This window comes from Pseudophryne corroboree, chromosome 6 (genome assembly GCF_028390025.1).
Source record: "Pseudophryne corroboree isolate aPseCor3 chromosome 6, aPseCor3.hap2, whole genome shotgun sequence".
NCBI classification, from domain to species: Eukaryota; Metazoa; Chordata; class Amphibia; order Anura; family Myobatrachidae; genus Pseudophryne; species Pseudophryne corroboree.
In genome coordinates this window covers 177859102-177877208 of record NC_086449.1, presented here as the reverse complement: position 1 = coordinate 177877208, position 18107 = coordinate 177859102, and the positions used below count along the sequence as shown (strand labels likewise).

The 18107-nt window shown below is 44.9% G+C and overlaps 1 non-coding gene and 1 pseudogene across 1 annotated transcript; both read left to right on the top strand.

The window, feature by feature from the left end:
• The first annotated feature begins 993 nt into the window (after nt 1-993).
• Nucleotides 994-1169, top strand: LOC134938182 (U2 spliceosomal RNA; annotated as a pseudogene).
• Nucleotides 1170-4250: 3081 nt separating this feature from the next.
• LOC134938166 (U2 spliceosomal RNA) lies at nt 4251-4441 on the top strand. Its single transcript, XR_010180789.1, has one exon. It is a non-coding gene; the product is annotated as a U2 spliceosomal RNA (small nuclear RNA).
• Nucleotides 4442-18107: the final 13666 nt, after the last annotated feature.

Genomic DNA, 18107 nt, shown 5'->3' with positions numbered 1-18107 from the left:
TGCGTTTTCCCTGGCACGCCTGCATTTTTCTAAGCACTCCCTGAAAACGGTCAGTTGCCACCCAGAAATGCCCACTTCATGTCAATCATCCTGATTGTACCATGCGACTGAAAGCTTAGCTAGAACCTGTGCAAAACCACAAAGAACTTTGTACCCGTACAACACGCGTGCACATTGCGGTGCATATGAATGCGCAGAAATGCAGATTTTTAGCCTGATGACTGCGCTGCGAACAACGGCAGCTAGCAATCAACTCGGAATGACCCCCTCTATCCCTTAAAATACTTTCCAGTACTTTACCCACTATAGATGTAATACTTACTGGTCTAAAATTACCTGGTTCACATTTACTTTCCTTTTTAAATATCATCACTACTTCTGCTATACACCAGTCTTTGTGGACCATGCCTGATGTAAGTGAGTCATTGAAAATCAAATATAGGGGTCTTGCTAATTCGGAGTGTAGCTCCATGAGAACCATTGGGTGAGTTCCATCGGAACAAGGTGATTTATTAATCTCAATTTATTTTAATCGGTCACAGACTACTTCCTCACTTAAATAAGCATTAAGCAGTGGAACATTTGGTCCCCTCTTGTGAATACAGATAAGAAAAACACACAAGCACACACATCATAGAACCTGGATCATAGAACAGACATTCCAGAACACTATTGTAGTTCCAGAAACTGCAAGCAGCCTGTTTAAATCCTCTTGCCACAGCATTCAAATGCTGAGAGTTTCGTGGAACTAGAGAACATTCCATTGAAGGTTTTCACACTGTCTGATGGACCGCATTGTGCAGACAAAAGTCACGGAACCAGGAAGGATACCTGTCAGCGGGCTTGTGAGTGTGTGCCAGAGGCAGAGCAAATTGTGCCTCCAGCTAGCAAGTGAAAAATACAGGAGTGGGCCTTCTTTTCACCTAGGCAGTTAGTAGTAGTTGTACAAAATTTAGATAGGGCATCAAGAGGGACTGGCAAGCAGGCTGGTAGGCCGCTGATGCCTTTGGCTAAGATCAAGTGAAGTATCTGTTCTTATAAGTTTAATATCTGATCTGGGGGCCATATATTAAATGGATTTTTAGAACAGGGGGATGGGAAAAAAGCTTGCTCTGTCCACTAACGTTTTGACCAAGTATTGCAGTACTTCCAGGACCGGTGCACCTTTCTAATTTTGTCATACAAAATGCTGCTTATCATTTAAAAGTGTGCTTGCATGCCCATTTTGCAATGTCTTGCACCACCTACATTTTCAATTTGCAAACGGATTACTTTGGTGCACCTTTGCATTCAGGAATATTATTGTTTTTTCAAATGTAACAACTGATAAAGGGAGCTAAAAGCTGCTCTGCAATGTAGCAATTTGTGTCTAGTTCCTGAATGCGTGTACTGTATTTTCACTTCTGCTAGTCAACACATTTTTAAACGCTACAATGGTACTACATGTATGGTACTACATAAACATATACTCCGGATGTGAGGCCTACCTGGGTTTCATGGCTTACTTTATTTGCGAACAAACTAGCTTCATTACCTACTCAGAAATGAAATAATTAAGGACTTACTAGATTTCTGGAGTGTGACCTATTGGGCCCTCATTGGTGGGCAATGTTTTGTATGCAGACCAGAAGCAGGAGTTGCAAATCTGTTAGATTAGGAGCCATCAATAAAAAAAAAGATGCTTCACAAAGAATAACTCCCCCCTCCTGCTGCCCCTCCCCCCAACTGATTCCAGCCAGCAGCTGCAGCCAAGGAGAATGCAGCTGCTAATTGTGACATCATGGAATGATTATGTCACCATTGCTTGGCAACATTCTATAGACCTAAACTTGTTCACTGACTTCAGTCAGTGGGAGGGGCAGCAGAAGGGAGGAGTAATTCTCTGTGAAGCGTAATTTTTTTCTTTCTCTTTCTAATGGAGTAAGATTGTGTTTCCTGCGACCACTTTGATAACAAAACAATGCCCAAAAGTGGAGGATGGAAAAGACGCAATCCAGAAATAAAAAGTAAGTCATTAATAAAGCAGTTCATTTGTGCGTAGGGAATTAACTTAGGGGGTAATTCAGAGTTGATTGCAGCATCAAATCTGTTAGCAGTTGGGCAAAACTGCAGGTGTGGCAGATACAACATTTGCAGAGAGTTAGATGTGGGTGGGTTATTTTGTTTCTGTGCAGGGTAAATACTGGCTGCTTTATTTTTGCACTGCAATTTAGATTTCAGTTTGAACACACCCCACCCAAATCTAACATGTTATATCTGCCCCCCCCCCCCTGTAGTGCACATGGGTGGTCATTCCGAGTTGTTCGCTCGCAAGCTGCTTTTAGCAGCTTTGCACACGCTAAGCCGCCGCCTACTGGGAGTGAATCTTAGCTTATCAAAATTGCGAAAGAAGGATTAGCAAAATTGCGACTAGACACTTCTCAGCAGTTTCTGAGTAGCTCCACACTTACTCGGCATCTGCGATCAGTTCAGTCAGTTTCGTTCCTGGTTTGATGTCACAAACACACCCAGCATTCGCCCAGACACTCCTCCGTTTCTCCAGCCACTCCCACTTTTTTCCCAGAAACGGTAGCGTTTTTTCGCACACACCCATAAAAAGACCAGTTTCCGCCCAGAAACACCCACTTCCTGTCAATCACATTACGATCACCAGAACGAAGAAAAAACCTCGTAATGCCGTGAGTAAAATTCCTAACTGCATAGCAAATTTACTTGGCGTAGTCGCACTGCGGACATTGCGCATGCGCATTAGCGACTAATCGCTCCGTTGCGAAAAAAAAATAACGAGCGAACAACTCGGAATGACCCCCATGGGACCTAGGCCCTCATTCCGAGTTGTTCGCTCGCAAGCTGCTTTTAGCAGCTTTGCACACACTAAGCCGCCGCCTACTGGGAGTGAATCTTAGCATAGTAGAATTGCGAACGAAAGATTAGCAGATTTGCGAATAGACAGTTCTTAGAGTTTCTGAGTAGCTCGAGACTTACTTTGCCACTGCGATCAGTTCAGTCAGTTTCGTTCCTGGTTTGACGTCACAAACACACCCAGCGTTCATCCAGACACTCCCCCGTTTCTACAGCCACTCCCGCGTTTTTCCCAGAAACGGCAGCGTTTTTTCGCACACACCCATAAAACGGCCAGTTTCCGCCCAGAAACACCCACTTCCTGTCAATCACACTACGATCACCAGAACGAAGAAAAAACCTCGTAATGCCGTGAGTAAAATACCTAACTTAATAGCAAATTTACTTGGCGCAGTCGCACTGCGGACATTGCGCATGCGCATTAGCGACTAATCGCTCCGTTGCGAAACAAAAATAACGAGCGATCAACTCGGAATGACCACCCTAATTCTGAGTTGATCGCAGCAGCAATTTTGTTAGCAGTTGGGCAAAACCATGTGCACTGCAGGAGGGGCAGCTATAACATGTGCAGAGAGAGTTAGATTTGGGTGGGGTGTATTCAAACTGAAATATAAATTTCAGTGTAAAAATAAAGCAGCCAGTATTTACCCTGCACAGAAACAAAACAACCCACCAAAAATCTAACTCTCTCTGCAAATGTTATATCCCCCCCCCCCCCCTGCAGTGCACATGGTTTTGCCCAATTGCTAAAAAACTTGCTGCTGCGATCAACTCAGAATTACCCCCATGGTTTTTCCCAACTGCTAACAAATTTGCAGCTGCGATCAACTCTGAATTAGGCCCTTAGTTAGTTAGAAATTATAAGTAAGGCACCTAACATAGGCCCTCATTCCGAGTTGATCGCTTGCTGACGTTTTTCGCAGCACAGCGATCAGGTTACTATTGCGCTTGTGTATGCACCGCAATGCACATGCGTGTCGTACGGGTACAAACAGCATCATTGCTGTGCAATGCTTCTAGCGAAGAATCCATTCGCACAACCGATCGCAAAGAGATTGACAGGAAGAAGGCATCTATGGGTGTCAACTGACCGTTTTCTGGGAGTGATAGGGAAAACGCAGGCCAGGCGTTTGCAGGGCGGGTGTCTGACGTAAATTCCGGGACCGGACAGGCTGAAGTGATCGCAAGGGCTGAGTAAGTTCAGACCTACTCAGAAATGGCAAAAAACATTTTCGACCCGCTCGGCTGCACATGCGATCGCACACTTGCAAGGTGAAAATACACTCCCCCATGGGCGGCGACTATGTGATCGCTGCTCTGCAAAAAATAGCTAGCGAACGATCAACTCGGAATGAGGGCCATAGGTAAGCTTAACACCCTGAGTGCTCATTGCAGCTGATGCTTTTGGCTAAGATCAAGTGTAGTATCTGTTCTTATACGTTTAATATCTGATACGCTCCCTAATCTGGGGGCCATATATTAAATGGATTTTAGAACAGGGAGATGGGAAAAGAGCTTGCTCTGTCCACTAAACGTTTTGACCAAGTATTGCAGTACTTCCAGGACAGGTGCACCTCTCTTATTTTGTCATACAAAATGCTGCTTATCATATAAAATTGTGCTTGCATGCCCATTTTGCAATGTCTTACACCACCTAAATTTGTCAATTTGCAAACGGATTACTTTGGTGCCCCTTTGCAATCAGGAATATTATTATCTTTTAAAATGTAACAACTGATAAAGGGAACTGAAAGCTGCTCTGCAATGTAGCATTTTCTGTTTAGTACTTGACTGCATGTATTTCACGCCTAGTCAAAGCATTTTTAAATGCTACAATGGTACTATATGTTTGGTACTAGATATTCTGTAGATTGTAATAAAGTAAGTATTTACATCCATTATTATTGTGATAATGGCCAGGGGCGGATTGGGAACAAAAAGCGGCCCTGGAAAAATTTGTACTAGTGGCCCACATGGGCAGCACCAGAGGTGTAAGGTCTAGCCATGGGCCATGGCAGCAGCACCCTCCCCCAAAACTTTCCAGATAGTGGGCATGTCCGGCATCAAGGGGGAAGTTAAAAAGAAATAAAATTAAATGTTATGAGCACATTATATGATACACCTTCAGGATTTAGGAAACTAGATCATTCTTTAGAAATATATATTTTCTTGCTTATTACACCGACCGTATCCCAATAACTATTCACTCAATCCCAATAACTATTCACTCAAACTCATCTGCAATCACAGGCTAAGTGGCAAAGTAATTTTCATATATGTAAATTATTTAGCAACTTATTCATTATTTCTATAAAAAGGACCACATGTCCTAAAACAAAACAGGCCCCACGGGTGCACCGGCCCACCGGGAATCTTCCCTGTGAGCCCTATGGCCAATCCGCCTCTAATAATGGCCTACTCAGGAAAAACAAAGTTTTTTAAATTATCAGTTTACTGTGTATAGGACAGTCTGCACTGAATAACTGTCCAACATTCAACACCCAGTCAGCAGATTACATGAAAAGTTTGTGAGTGTGACTTTCTGCTTGTTTTTATGCTTGTTTAATTTTTTTAAAGAAAGTACACTGCATTTGTCGATAAATTAATTTGTTTTTATTTTTTATGAAAAATAGTTTGTGCCAATTGTCATTATTAACTCCACTTGATAACGTTCTGTATTTGTGTTCTTAGCAAATGCATGTGTCAGGCTTGCTATTTGTAATACTACAGTTAAGGCAGAAATTAGTTAATAGTAACTCTGATTAAATTAAGTTGTGATTTTATTTTGGGATAAATTAGGGAGTTGCTGAAGAATCAAAAAGAGTCAGCTTTTGAGTCATATCTTAGCAGTGGAAAACCTCTATATTTAATAGTGATTGTGTGATAAAGGGCCTAATTCTCAGTCAGAATTAGCAGTGATATCGGATGCTGTGGAGAGGTATTTTTGTCTGCTCATTCCTCTAAATACTATTGTATTTTAAATTTTGTGGGCAAAAGACGCAATTTAGTATATAAATCCCCAAGTATTAGCTGTACTTAATTGCTGTATACTATTATTTTTTTTATTTATTTACAGAATGAAAAAATACCCACATATAAATATCCAACTCAGGGACATAAATCTATATATAATAAATACTGCTCAATTTACTAATGAGTTAATAAACAACTTTTAATTGTGTATTTCTAGCAGTACAAATGCTGTTACTTCCTACTGCAAAATAACATGAATAATATTTTTTTTCCAGAATTTCAAGATAGTTTGCTCTTATTTAATTAGATATTATGAACTGTACATATATAGAATGAGTTGAATAGCTGGAGTATGAGGTAAGCATGCCCCAGAGATCATACACTTTCACACTGTATTTTTATACTATTTTCAAGCTTAATTAATAAAGTGGAAAACTTGTCTAAAGCTACTTTACAGGTCAAGACTATAGTGTAGTAATGCAAAATGCTCATCCTATGTTTAGTATTAAAAGGCATGGGAGTTTTTGTTCTAAGTGCTTTAACATTTCCCGGAAGCAAATTGTATATATTATAGATATAATAAGATATGACATTTTAGAAATAAATAACATGTTTATAACACATATCATAGAAGGCCATATTCTGAAAATGTTCTTATAACTGCCTCAGATGAAGCAATCATGCAATTGTATACCATATTTTATTAAAATGTCTTTTGATAATGTCTATTTTTTTCCTTTTTATCCATAATACATTCTTTGTACTGTTTCCCAGGGGACATACAGTGCATCCAGAAAGTATTCACAGCGCTTCACTTTTTCCACATTTTGTTATGTTACAGCCTCATTCCAAAATTGAATATATAAATTTTCCCCCTCAAAATTCTACACACAATACCCCATAATGACAACGTGAAAAAAGTTTTTTTGAGATTCTTGCAAATTTATTAAATATGAAAAACTAAGAAAGCACATGTACATAAGTGTTCACTGCCTTTACTCAATACTTTGTTGATGCACCTTTGGCAGCAATTACAGCCTCAAGTCTTTTTGAATATGATGCCACAAGCTTGGCACATCTATCTTTGGGCAGTTTCACCCATTCCTTTTTGCAGCACCTCTCAAGCACCATTAGGTTGGATTGGAAGCGTCAGTGCACAGCCATTTTCAGATCTCTCCAGAGATGTTCAATCTGATTCAAGTCTGGGCTCTGGCTGGGCCACTCAAGGACATTCAAAGAGTTGTCCTGAAGCCAGCCACTCCTTTGCTATCTTGGCTGTGTGCTTAGGGTTGTTGTCCTGCTTACAGATGAACCGTCGCCCCAGTCTGAGGTCAAGGGCGCTCTGGAGCAGGTTTTCATCCAGGATGTCTCTGTACATTGCTACATTCATCTTTCCCTCTATCCTGACTAGTCTCCCAGTTCCTGCGCTGAAAACCATCCCCACAGCATGATGCTGCCAGCACCATGCTTCACTGTAGGGATGGTATTGGCCTGGTGATGAGCAGTGCCTGGTTTCCTCCAAACATGATGCCTGGCCAAAGAGTTCAATCTTTGTCTCATCAGACCAGGGAATTTTGTTTCTCATGGTCTGAGAGTCCTTCATGTGCATTTTGGCAAACTGCAGGTGGGCTGCCAAGTGCTTTTTACGAAGGAGTGGCTTCTGTCTGGCCACTCTACCATACAGGCCTGATTAGTGGATTGCTGCAGGGATGGTTGTTCTTCTGGAAGGTTCTCCTCTCTCCACAGAGGAATGCTGTAGCTCTGACAGAATGACCATCGGTTTCTTGGTCACCTCCCTGACTAGGGCCCTTCTCCCCTCAGTTTAGATGGCCGGCCAGCTCTAGGAAGAGTCCTAGTGGTTCCGAACTTCTTCCACTTATGGATGATGGAGGCCACTGTGCTCATTGGGATCTTCAAAGCAGTAGATATTTTTCTGTACCCTTCCCAAGATTTGTACCCTGAGACAATCCTGTCTCAGCAGTCTACAGACAATTCCTTTGCCTTCATGTTTGGTTTATTTTTTACTGTGGGGGCCAATATGTGTGTTTCATTCCTGTGGTGTACTCTTTTTTTCTGTGGTGGAAATGTGTTTTATTTTTTTCCTGTTGGGGCCAATGTTTGTGTTTTATTTCTGTATTGGCCAAAGTGTTTATTTTATCTGTATGTTTTTTAATATTAAAAATAATAATAAAAGTATTAATTTTGGATATAGTTGCAAGGGGGTGTTCCAAAATTTCTTATAATGGATGAGCCAGGGAGGTTCTGTGAAGTGGTTATTAAAGGAGGTGGGGAGCTGTGAGGTGGACAGGGGAGTAAAGAAACGTGCTGTTTGAAGGGCATTGAAGGGAGGGGGAGTGCTGTGAAGTGGCAGTAATGAGTGGAAGTGCTGTGTGGTGGACAATGAAAGGGACAGTTAGTGCTGTGAGGGAGTCAGTGAGTGTTCTGTAGTGGACAGTGGTTGTATAAGGGGGGCATTGTAGTAGTCAGTGAATGAGCTGTGAGGGGCTTGGTGTTATACTGAAGGGACTAGCATTGAGAAAGAGCTATGGAGGGTGTAATGAGACAGCTATGAAAGAGGCAATCAGGGAGATATGCAGGGGTAATGGGATGGAATGGAGGGGCGAGGGGTAATCAGATAACTATGCATGTAATTTTTTGTCACGTACAAATTGCCACAGAGGTGTGTTGGTAGAAAAGCCGAGGCACTTCATTGTATTTGCACCCCAGGCTAAAAGTTGCCAGCCAACCCCTGCCTAGGGGGTTACTCTGTTAATATTCCAGCACTCTGGTCTGAGGAGATCTTATTGCAAGGACCGGAGCACTGGAACGTAATGCTGGGGAAGGGTGCGGGAATGGAAAATAGCCCCTTGCGCCCTAACTCCGTTGTCTCGCCCGTGCTGTCAGAAATCCCCTGCGAGACTATGATTGCTTGAGCCCATGGCAGCCGCGTTTGAAGGGCGGATTATGTCTGCCCAACTCCGATGCCCCCTCAGGTCTTAATGGGAGACAAAGGGAAATCCGAGACAGGGTGATAACAAGGGGTCCTCTGACTAAACAACCAGGCCAGGGGCTACAAGCTAACTGGAAACTAGAATATGTGCGGAAAAACCGCCAGGGAAAAGGACAACAAAAATATCCACTTGTCCACTCTCCTACCCGGCACCGCCGAGTTCCGGAGAGGACTTGTGGAAGCGGAACCCTCCGCAAATGCTCCGAAACATAATATAAAGATAAAGCGGCTGAGCCGCAACACACGGCAGAGCCGCAACTCACGAACACCACTCGATATTCTCTGGTGATCGATGAGGACTACAGGGGACCAAACGACTTCTTGAGATGAGATGACAACTCCAAGATACAGGACTTCTGAGGACAGGAATGACCGGACACAGCAGGACTGGAACAGACGTTCAGCAAACCAAAACAGCATGCAGGAAGCTATTACCGGCGTCTGTGTGAAGCACTGAGAAGCATTTAACAAAGAGTCCTCCAATCAGATGCCCCCAGTCTAATTGCCCCAAATGCTGTGCAGCTGCCCTGCTGCACGCCCACAAGACCAGCGTGTATGTTGAAATCTGACCCTGCAACGGGGAACGCGGTCCGTCCATGGCGTCCCCGTTGCCAGGGTCCATGCGGCTCAGCCGCTCGGCGTCCCTGTGTTGCTAGGGAGCCGGCGGCTACGTACGCACGGCGTCCCTAGTTGCTAGGCGCCGGGCCGCGAGGACATCGCGGACCCCGGCGCCTAACAGTACCCCCCCCTTGAGGAGGGGTCAAGGAACCCCTAAAGCCAGGTTTCTGAGGAAATTCTCAAAAAAATGCCCTCTTGAGCCTAGGGGCATGAAGATCCTTATCCAGGACCCAAGACCTTTCCTCCGGACCATAGCCTTTCCAGTGCACCAAAAAATAAAGCCGACCTCGGGACAATTTAGAGTCAAGAACTTTCTCTACCAAGAATTCCTGTTGTCCCTGTACATCCACTGGAGATCTACCCTGAGAGATCCTCCGAGGAAATTTACTGGAAGAAACGTATTGTTTCAACAGGGAACAATGAAAAGTATTTCCAATCTTAAGGGATCTTGGTAAATGTAGCCGAAAGGCAACTGGGTTGACCTTCTTAATAATAAGAAACAGTCCAATAAATTTGGGTCCCAACCTAGCCGAGGATTGTCGAAGCCTGATGTTGCGAGTTGACAACCACACCTTATCTCCCACTTTAAAAGTGCAAGGACGTCGGAGCCTGTCAGAAAATTTCTTCTCTCGGAAGGCCGCTTTTCTGAGAGCAAGGTGCACTTTTTTCCAAATTGCTCTGAGATGGGAGGTTAAGGTTAGCGAGGAGACTGGAGAATGATGAAAAAAAGAATTGGCTCTGGGGTGAAAACCAAAAACTGAAAAGAATGGAGACTCTTTAGTGGAGGAATGACAAGAATTATTGTAAGTAAATTCAGCCAAAGGAAGAAACTCGGACCAATCATTCTGGAGTTTGGCTGAATACAAGCGCAAATATTGTTTTAATGACTGGTTGACTCGTTCGGTTTGCCCGTTGGATTGTGGGTGGTAACCGGATGTTAACGACAGTTTCATCTTTAATGAGGCACAAAAACATTTCCAGAATTGTGCGATGAATTGTGGACCCCGATCAGAAACAATATCAGTGGGCAACCCATGAAGCCTGAACACATGGTGGAGGAACAAAACTGCCAACCCTTGAGCAGAAGGCAATCGAGGAAGAGCAATAAAATGAGCCATTTTACTAAAACGGTCCACTACCACCCATATGACTCGGAATCCGGCTGAAAGGGGAAGGTCAACCACAAAATCCATGGAAATATGAGACCATGGCCTGAGAGGAACAGTTAAGGGCATAAGTTGCCCGATAGGCAAGTAACGGGGAACCTTATGCTGTGCACAAACCTGACATGAATAAACAAATTCCTTAACGTCTTTAGAAAGACTAGGCCACCATACTGAGCGAGAGACTAACTCCAATGTCTTAGTGACTCCCGGATGCCCTGAAACTTTGTTGTCATGAAATTCAGTTAAAACAGTGGCTCTCAAAAATTCAGGGACGTAAAGACGACCAGCAGGAGTAAATCTAGGAGCTTGGTGTTGAAGCTGGTTTAACTGGGTAAATAAATCCTGTGTGAGGCCTGCCCGGATGACCGAAGATGGAAGTATGGGGGTAACAACAGGATTGCTATTGTGAACCGGAAGAAAGCTACGTGACAGGGCATCAGCTTTAGTATTCTTGGAACCAGGCCTGAAAGTGATTATAAATTTGAAACGGGTAAAAAATAATGCCCAACGTGCTTGCCGGGCATTAAGCCGTTTAGCTGATTCAATGTATTGCAGGTTCTTATGATCAGTCAAAACCGAAATAGTATGTTTTGCTCCCTCCAGCCAATGCCTCCACTCCTCGAAAGCCCACTTTACCGCCAGTAACTCCCGATTACCAACGTCATAGTTGGATTCAGCGGAGGAGAATTTCCTGGACATAAAGGCACAAGGATGTAACTCCAGAGACTCCGGATCCTTTTGAGAAAGGACAGCCCCCACTCCAACCTCTGAGGCATCAACCTCCACAACAAAGGGCAATTCCGGATTAGGATGTCTGAGGACTGGAGCCGAGACAAAGGCTTGTTTCAAGGCCCGGAAAGACAACTCAGCTTCATGCGACCAGTTGGTAGGATCCGCTCCTTTCTTTGTCAGAGCCACTATGGGAGCACCCAGGTCAGAAAAAGAATGGATGAACCTCCTATAATAATTCGCAAACCCTAAAAAGCGCTGAATTGCTTTTAAATTGGTGGGTTGCGCCCAATTAAGGATGGCCTGGAGCTTCTTTGGTTCCATGGAAAATCCCTGAGGGGAAATTATGTACCCTAAAAAAGATACTTCCGTGACGTGAAAATCACACTTCTCCAGCTTGGCATATAAATGATTCTCACGTAACTTTTGAAGAACCAGACGCACCTGGGTAACATGTTGTTCCATCGATTCAGAATAAATCAAGATGTCGTCTAAATAAATGACCACAAATTTCCCTAGGAAGTCACGGAGCACATCATTAATGAGGTCTTGAAAAACTGCTGGAGCATTAGACAGGCCGAACGGCATCACCAGGTATTCGTAGTGACCCGACTGAGTGCTGAAAGCCGTCTTCCACTCATCTCCAGATTTAATTCGGATGAGGTTGTAAGCTCCTCTAAGGTCAATTTTAGAAAAAAATCACAGCAGAACGTAACTGATCAAAAAGTACAGAAATTAATGGCAAAGGATAGGTGTTTTTTACTGAGAACTTATTCAGGGCTCTAAAATCAATGCATGGTCTAAGCGAGCCATCCTTTTTCTCCACAAAGAAAAAACCTGCACTTAAAGGAGATTTTGATGGTCTAATAAATCCTTTCTCTAAGCTCTCCTGAACATAATCATTCATGGCCAAAGTTTCTGGCCCGGACAATGCATATAATCTCCCCTTTGGCAATGCAGCACCTGGAACTAGCTCAATAGCACAATCATAAGGCCGATGGGGAGGCAGAATGTCCGCATTGCCTTTGGAGAATACATCGGCAAACTCCTGGTATTCCACAGGAATGAGCTCTGGAATGATAGCTGCTACTCTGACTGGATACGAAATACATTCCTTAGCACAAAATGTACCCCATTGGGAAATCTCCCCGGACCGCCAATCAATGGTGGGATTATGAAAGGCCAGCCAAGGGTGACCCAGAACAACTGGAACTGCTGGGCAATGTGTTAGGTAGAATTCAATATTTTCGGAATGTAAGGCTCCTACTGTAAGTACTACGGGAGGTGTACGGTGAGTAATTACCCCATTGGAAAGCGGACTCCCATCTAAGCCGTGCATGGTGATACACCTATCCAATGGTAACTGTGGAATGCCTAAGGCCTTAGCCCAAATTAAATCCATAAAGTTTCCTGCAGCTCCACTGTCAACAAAAGCCGACACCAAAGAACTGAGGCTGCCAAAGGAAACCTTAACTGGGACAAAAAGAGAGTTATTCGAGGAGATAAGCTGCAGACCTAGGTGAACCCCCTCACAATTCACCTGGTCAAAGCGTTTCCCGACTTGTTCTGACAATTACGAGCAAAATGTCCCTTACCACCACAGTACAAACAAAGACCGGAATTTTGCCTTCTGGTTTTTTCCTCAGGAGACAGCCGGGAGAGACCCATCTGCATGGGCTCCTCGACGTCCTCTGGAATGGAATAAACACAGGGACTAGACCTTACAGATGTTCCTCTTTCAGCCCTCCGCTCTCTGAGACGACGATCAATCTTTATAGAAAGCTCCATGAGTTTATCGAGAGTCTCAGGAGCGGGATACTGGAGGAGACTGTCTTTAATAAACTCTGATAAACCGAGGCGAAACTGACTGCGCAGGGCTGGGTCATTCCAGCCACAGTCGTTCGACCAACGGCGAAACTCAGTACAATAAACCTCTGCAGGATTTCTACCTTGTTTGAGAGCGCGCAGCTGACTGTCAGCGGACGCCTCTCTATCTGGGTCATCATACAAGAGCCCTAAAGACTTAAAGAAAGCGTCTACTGACAACAACGCAGGATCCTCTGCTCTTAAACCAAATGCCCAGGTCTGAGGATCCCCCTGGAGTAAAGAAATAATAATCCCAACCCGCTGAGATTCAGTACCAGAGGAAGTAGGTCTTAAACGAAAATAAAGTTTACAGGATTCTTTAAAATTAAAAAATTATTTTCTATCACCAGAAAAACGGTCAGGCAAATGCATCTTTGGTTCAGGGACTACCTTTGGGGAGGCTCGCAAAAGATCTTCCCGCGACCTCACCCGAAGAGAAAGATCCTGAACCATCTGAGTAAGTTCTTGAATCTGATTGACTAAGAGCTGGCCAGGATTTGGCCCTAAACCTGTCGGATTCATGAGGCCAAAAAACTTTAACAAAAACTGAATGAGAAAAAATTAAACCCTGTTTAATTTTTGTTTTTGGTATGGCCGGTAATAATGTTGTGATTCCAGCACTCTGGTCTGAGGAGATCTTATTGCAAGGACCGGAGCACTGGAACGTAATGCTGGGGAAGGGTGCGGGAATGGAAAATAGCCCCTTGCGCCGTAACTCCGTTGTCTCGCCCGTGCTGTCAGAAATCCCCTGCGAGACTATGGTTGCTTGAGCCCATGGCAGCCGCGTTTGAAGGGCGGATTATGTCTGCCCAACTCCGTTGCCCCCTCAGGTCTTAATGGGAGACAAAGGGAAATCCGAGACAGGGTGATAACAAGGGGCCCTCTGACTAAACAACCAGGCCAGGGGCTACAAGCTAACTGGAAACTAGAATATGTGCGGAAAAACCGCCAGGGAAAAGGACAACAAAAATATCCACTTGTCCACTCTCCTACCCGGCACCGCCGAGTTCCGGAGAGGACTTGTGGAAGCGGAACCCTCCGCAAATGCTCCGAAACAGAATATAAAGATAAAGCGGCTGAGCAGCAACACACGGCAGAGCCGCAACTCACGAACACCACTCGATATTCTCTGGTGATCGATGAGGACTACAGGGGACCAAACGATTTCTTGAGATGAGATGACAACTCCAAGATACAGGACTTCTGAGGACAGGAATGACCGGACACAGCAGGACTGGAACAGACGTTCAGCAAACCAAAACAGCATGCAGGAAGCTATTACCGGCATCTGTGTGAAGCACTGAGAAGCATTTAACAAAGAGTCCTCCAATCAGATGCCCCCAGTCTAATTGCCCCAAATGCTGTGCAGCTGCCCTGCTGCACGCCCACAAGACCAGCGTGTATGTTGAAATCTGACCCTGCAACGGGGAACGCGGTCCGTCCATGGCATCCCCGTTGCCAGGGTCCAGGCGGCTCAGCCGCTCGGCGTCCCTGTGTGGCTAGGGAGCCGGCGGCTACGTACGCACGGCGTCCCTAGTTGCTAGGCGCCGGGCCGCGAGGACATCGCGGACCCCGGCGCCTAACATACTCCAGGTTAGTTGTTTCTCGAGTTAGATATATTTTTTTATGTGATATTATCATGTGGCCTTACAATATCCAATTAAACTAGATGGCCCAGCATGAGTGCTGTTATCATGCAGTGTGAGGGACCACCAGTATCAGAGAAGCCATTACGTGGCCTGGTAGCTTATCCATATCTTTGCAAATATATGTATCTAAGATCTCAGAATCTTCTATTACCAAGTAGTTTTCAAATCTTATTGCTGACACCCCTTGGTGTGATGGGAAAATCTGTTTTGTGTTTTTTTCTTATTTATAATAACCCCTCCCTTGTTTAGAATAACCCTTCCATTTCAAGCACCTGAAGGGTGTTACTAAATTGATTGAGCAACTACCATTTTGTTTTGGTAACAAACTTTGTACAGATATATATGGCATATACTAGATATGCTACCAACTCCCCTAGTGCACCCTTTAGTATTCTGCAATGTAACTATTACCTTATTGCTAACAGCACAATTCCCAATTCTTGGTTTCGCTATGAGATTACTTTGTGAGAGTCTTTGAGAAGTCCTGGTTCTTGCTAATCCTGACTGCTTTGACCACAGTACTCTTTACTTATGTGGTACGGATTGGTTACAAGTTACCACACTCCTGTGAGCTCTAAGTGAAGCTATTATGACAGGACATGAGCCAAGCTCTCATGTCCGACATTTCCACCCTAACAGCTTCCATGTATCAATTCTCCTGGAGCTAATGTGGTGGGATCCGGGATTCCACCTCCCATGTTATCCACTTCCTGGCTATGTATTAAAATTGAGTTGCAGTGGCAGCAGTTGTCATATCCCTGTGAGTTGCATCCTGGAATATTGGAGAAGTCTTTCACACTAATAATATTCGTGACTGCATACTGTGTGCTCAGTGGCAGGTACCGGAACTTGCTGGAGGCTATGAGAGAGGGACAGTTAACCAATGAGGACAAATTCTGAAAAGTTACAGTATGCTTTTTGGAGTTTGATACATAGGGGTCAGACCATAAGTCCACATAGAGAATAAATAAGATTTTACTTACCGGTAAATCTATTTCTCGTAGTCCGTAGTGGATGCTGGGGTCTCCGTAAGGACCATAGGGAATAGACGGGCTCCGCAGGAGACATGGGCACTTTAAGAAAGAATTTAGATTCTGGTGTGCTCTGGCTCCTACCTCTATGTCCCTCCTCCAGACCTCAGTTAGAGAAACTGTGCCTGGAAGAGCTGACAGTACAAGGAAAGGATTTTGGAAATCCAGGGCAAGACTCATACCAGCCACACCAATCACACCGTATAACTTGTGATAAACTTACCCAGTCAACAGTATGAACAACAACAGAGCATAAGTTCAACCCTGATGCAACAATAACATAGCCCTTATTGCAGCAATAACTATATACAAATATTGCAGAAGAAGTCCGCACTTAGGACGGGCGCCCAGCATCCACTACGGACTACGAGAAATAGATTTACCGGTAAGTAAAATCTTATTTTCTCTAATGTCCTAGTGGATGCTGGGGACTCCGTAAGGACCATGGGGATTATACCAAAGCTCCCAAATGGGCGGGAGAGTGCGGATGACTCTGCAGCACCAAATGAGCAAACACAAGGTCCTCCTCAGCCAGGGTATCAAACTTGTAGAACTTTGCAAAAGTGTTTGATCCTGACCAAGTAGCCGCTCGGCACAGCTGTAATGCCGAGACCCCTCGGGCAGCCGCCCAAGAAGAGCCCACCTTCCTAGTGGAATGGGCCTTAACTGATTTTGGCAGCGGCAATCCAGCCGCAGAATGAGCCTGCTGAATCGTATTACAGATCCAGCGAGCAATAGTTTGCTTTGAAGCAGGAGCACCAAGCTTGTTGGAAGCATACAGGATAAACAAAGATTCTGTTTTCCTGACCCTAGCCATTCTGGTAACATAAACCTTCAAAGCCCTGACCACATCAAGTAACTCGGAATCCTCCAAGTCAGTAGTAGCCACAGGCACCACAATAGGTTGGTTTATATGAAAGGATGAAACCACTTTTGGCAGAAATTGTGGACGGGTCCGCAATTCTGCTCTATCCGCATGGAAAACCAGATAGGGGCTTTCATGTGACAAAAGCCGCTAATTCTGACACACGCCTAGCCGAAGCCAATGCTAGTAGCATGACCACCTTCCAGGTGAGATATTTCAATTCCACCGTTTTGAGTGGTTCAAACCAGTGGGATTTCAGGAAACTCAACACCACGTTAAGATCCCAAGAAGCCACCGGGGGCACAAAAGGGGGCTGAATACGCAGCACTCCCTTCACAAACGTCCGAACTTCAGGTAGAGAAGCCAGCTCTTTTTGAAAGAAAATGCATAGGGCCGAAATCTGGACCTTAATGGAACCCAATTTTAGGCCCAAAGTCACTCCTGACTGTAGGAAGTGAAGGAAACGGCCCAGTTGGAATTCCTCCGTAGGGGCATTCCTGGCCTCACACCAAGCCACATATTTTCACCATATACAGTGATAATGTTGAGCTGTCACATCCTTCCTAGCCTTTATCAGCATAGGAATGACCTCATCTGGAATGCCTTTTTCCGCTAGGATCCGGCGTTCAACCGCCATGCCGTCAAACGCAGCCGCGGTAAGTCTTGGAACAGACAGGGCCCTTGTTGCAACAAGTCCTGTCCTAGAGGAAGAGGCCACGGGTCCTCTGTGAGCATTTCTTGCAGATCTGGATACCAAGTCTTTCTTGGCCAATCCGGAACAATGAGTATTGTTCTTACTCCTCTTTTTCTTATGGGTATGAGAGGAAGAGGAGAAAATACATAGATCGACTGGAACACCCACGGTGTCACCAGTGCGTCCACAGCTATCGCCTGAGGATCCCATGACCTGGCGCAATATCTCTGTAGCTTTTTGTTGAGGCGGGATGCCATCATGTCCACCTGTGGCAGTTCCCACCGACTTGCAATCTGCGTGAAGACTTCTTGATGAAGTCCCCACTCTCCCGGGTGGAGGTCGTGCCTGCTGAGGAAGTCTGCTTCCCAGTTGTCCACTCCCGGGATGAACACTGCTGACAGTGCGCTTACGTGATTCTCCGCCCAGCGAAGAATTCTGGTGGCTTCTGACTGAATCAGAACCGGTTGGTCGCGAAGCAGGGTCTCCGCTTGACGTAGGGCGTTGTATACGGCCCTTAGTTCCAGGATGTTGATGTGAAGGCAAGCCTCCTGACTTGACCACAGACCTTGAAAATTTCTTCCCTGTGTGACTGCTCCCCACCCTCGGAGGCTTGCATCCGTGGTCACCAGGACCCAGTCCTGAAT